We start from the raw sequence: 3,654 nt of genomic DNA on the forward strand, positions 1-3,654 counted from the left end.
TTTCATTTCATTTCATTTCATTTCATTTCATTTCATTTCATTTCATTTCATTTCATTTCATTTCATTTCATTTCATTTCATTTCATTTCATTTCACACTGCGCATGTCTTTAGATGCGTCAATACGTCCTGCATGCTCGTTATGGGCACTCGTATGACTGCCGCTCCGGTCGCGCGGGGGTACGGCTCGAGGCGCTGGGCGGCGCCGGTGCCGCAGGCCGCAGGTGTTCCAGGGCTCACTCCAGGACCAGCCACAGGAGAGCTGGACGAGGGCTGAACAGCGGGACTGGCGATAACGAGCATGGGGCGGCTCGGCTACACGGGGCCTAAGCCGTCGACGGAGAGAGAGAGATGAGAGAGGGAGGGAGAGAGAGAGAGAGAAAGAGAGAAGGGACAGAGAGAAGGTATGAGATTGCAGGGGCCGAGCGCGCCGTCTCTAAGTGAGGATAAACGGCTCCCCCGAAAATAAGCAAGCAGGAAAAGGAGGGGGGGGGGGGGTTTGAACCAGGACTCGTCCTCACTCGTGTGTATTGTTCTTGCCGACGGCAACCGACGCCAACGTTAAAAAGTTAAAAACGGCGACGGAATCATGAAAGCATTGAAGAGGAGGGGGAGGGGGTAACAATAGCACTTGCAAGTTAAATGACGGCGTGCACGTATTATCATTACACGGCAGGTGCAGGTGGCCGGGGCTGCTGCTTCTCGCTGCGCTGCTAAAGCTGCGCTAAGTACAGCGCACACTTCTAGAGGGCATGCTGTACCGCATGACGGGCGAGCGTTCGGGTTGCCTACCCTCGCGGCTCACGGGGCCGGACTGCACGAGAAGCGGCGAGTGTAGTGCCAACTTAGCGGAGAGGTGTGCGGCGTGGGTGTGGAAACGTGCAGGTCGCAGAAACATTGTTGAGCATAGACGAGGCGGGGTGCGGTAGTCTGCAGGACTGGCTGAAACAACAACGGAAAAGACATCATCCGGTGTGCTTTGCGCCAATACGTCATCGACACGGCGAGTGCTTTGCAAAACAATAAAACGAAAACAAACGACGACGTGAAAAAAGGAAGAAAGGAAGGGGAGGAGGAAGGGAGACCTGAGGGAGGGGTGAGAGGGGCCGATGAGAGTCGGAGCGAGCCGGCGAGCGGACAGCCGGCCGGCGGAAAAGGGGAGCAAAAAGAATGCGAGTAGTTAGCTCGGGGCTAATGAGGCCGCGCAGGGCGGGGCGGGGCGGGGCGGCCCAAGTAATGAAGCATTTCGGCGTGCTCGTGCGACTCGTCGCAATGACAGCCCGACACACATGCACACGCAATGCAAGTGGAGAGGCCTCAGCCTCAGCATTTGGACCGTTTGCGATGCACACGCGTCACGCGTCATGCGCGCCGGAGAGTGTGGTGTGGTGCGGGTATGAATGGGCTGCCTTCAGCCGGGCGAGAGTGAAGGTCCCGCGAGCAGGCCGTGACCCGCGGCAGCCTCAGCCTGGACCATCATCAGCTGATGCAGACTGTCGACGCACTCTCTTTTTACACGCAATTTGAGTTTATTGGTCGAAGGTATAGACGAGGTGATGTGGGTGTGTCGCGGTGGTGGCCACCGCGCTGGCGCTGCATCGCCGAGACGCCGCTTTCCTGGCAAATGTCCACCTGAGCCGGGCTGCCGCGCTGACGTCCATCACTGCGCCGTGTGTGCCTGGTGTGTGCATGCGCGCGGGCCGGGCCGGGGCCTTACGGAACGCGTCCCGTGGGGACACATCAGCCGTCCATAAATCAAGCGTCTCTTTTTAGTCAAGAAGTGTTAGTTGGCGTCTTCCCGTGTGCGCCACCGGGCCACGCCGCCGCCGGCTCCCCTACGACTCGTTCCAATTGAGTTTATGGGGAGACTAGTTTGATTTCTCGGATGAGGCGCCGACCGCTCTCCACCCTCCACCCCTCCCCGCCCCACGCTGACTGACTGATGGCCGGGGTGTGTGTTGTGACCTCAGGGACCAAATTGAGTTGATTTGAGTCGCCCATCAGGCTGAGTTACCGCGCGGCGCCCACCACCGCGGCACGGGTAAATTGCTTGAGTGGATGAGAGGCATTTCGCATTTTTCGACGATGCCATTTCACATTTTATTCACGCGCGATAGTGGTCCGCTTTCGAGAACCTCTCGGAGAGCCTCGTGCAACAGAGCTGAAGCGGCCGGCGTTAAAGCGTTTCTCGATATCTCGACGTTCTTTTCTTTATTTTGCGCTCCTGCCTGGCTGCGCCCGGTCGTGGGTTGACTCTCGGTTCTTTTTCGATTACGTACCCTTTATCTGCCCCCCCTCCCTCCTCGATTCATTCCCCGCTCTGGGCGTTTATTTCTCTTTTCTTCTCGACGACACATCGTCTCTACCGCGCAGGAGGACGTCTCTCTCAGCGCTTCCTTTTGAATCGAAGCGGTGGTCCCGCCTCGCCTTGGCTGTGAGCGCGAGCCCGCGGGCACGAATCGAGCGGACCATTGAGAAGAGACCCCACCAATATCTTTTCGAACTGATTGAAGCACAAGTTCAAGATGCCTGCCATTAGGAGATTTGATGAAATTCTCGCCGGTTGGTGAGGTGGGGTGGAGGGGTCGGGGGGTGCGGGTTCTCCTCCCAAACGCAGAGAGCAAGTCGGAGTAAATACATAATGCACACACACACATATTGCATTACCGGCGAGGGGCCCACAACTCCGGAATTCAGGTGTACAAAGCCATCGAAATCTTTGGAAATCTTATTGAAATCAGTTGAATTCTCTTGAATTCACTTGAAATCTGTTGAAATCTGTTGAAATCTGTTGAAATCTGTTGAAATCACTTTGAATTCACACGAAATCACCTTGAATTCACACGAAATCACTTTGAATTCACACGAAATCACATTGAATTCACATGAAATCAAATTTAAAAAGCGTCTCGGGAAATTCACTTAAATCTATGAAAATCATGCGATGTGGGGAGAGGAGGGGAGCAGTATGCACCAACAGCTGTTCGGCGAGCGGGCCGTGGCATCGTGCTGTGTGTGGGGTGGGGTAAGGTGTAATGTAGATAGGTGGCCGCAAGCCGGCGAGAGTGGGGCAAGGCAGATCCTTCGCGCCACTCCGCCGATCGGTTTGAAACGTGCTGGGTGCACGCTGGACCAGGTATTAGCAGGTAGCAAGGGACAGCTTTAGGCCGGGCGGCCGTGCTAGGGTCGAGCTTCGAGCTCGAGCCTCCCGAGGGGCGGTGCCGGGTCTTTCCTGGCTTTCGAGTACCCGGCGGCGCGCGCGCTGCCCTGACAGTGGTTGACACGGAGATGCGCAGTCGGTTCTACATTACACCTTAGGGTGAGGGGGGGGGGCAGGGGAAATCGCAGTCGCTTCTATAGTGTTTGCATGTTTTAGTCGGTTTTAGTTAACTTGAAAAAAAGTTATTCTGATCAAAAGTTATGACATACGCCTGCATACGTACAAATTATTTTCATTGTTATATAGTGAAAGTGCTATCTGTTACACAATGACGACTAAGACTCTTTAAAACACTTCCTTGTACGGCAAAGTTCAAGCGAAATTCTCAAAATCGTTCAAAAATTTCTTAAAATCGTTGGAAATCTCACGAAATCTATGGAAATCGTATGAATTCGGTAGAAATTTAACGGAAATCAATTGAAATCACGTGAAATC

This window comes from Frankliniella occidentalis, unplaced genomic scaffold, assembly GCF_000697945.3.
Source record: "Frankliniella occidentalis isolate FOCC.00 unplaced genomic scaffold, Focc_3.1 Scaffold900, whole genome shotgun sequence".
In the NCBI taxonomy this organism is placed as follows: Eukaryota; Metazoa; Arthropoda; class Insecta; order Thysanoptera; family Thripidae; genus Frankliniella; species Frankliniella occidentalis.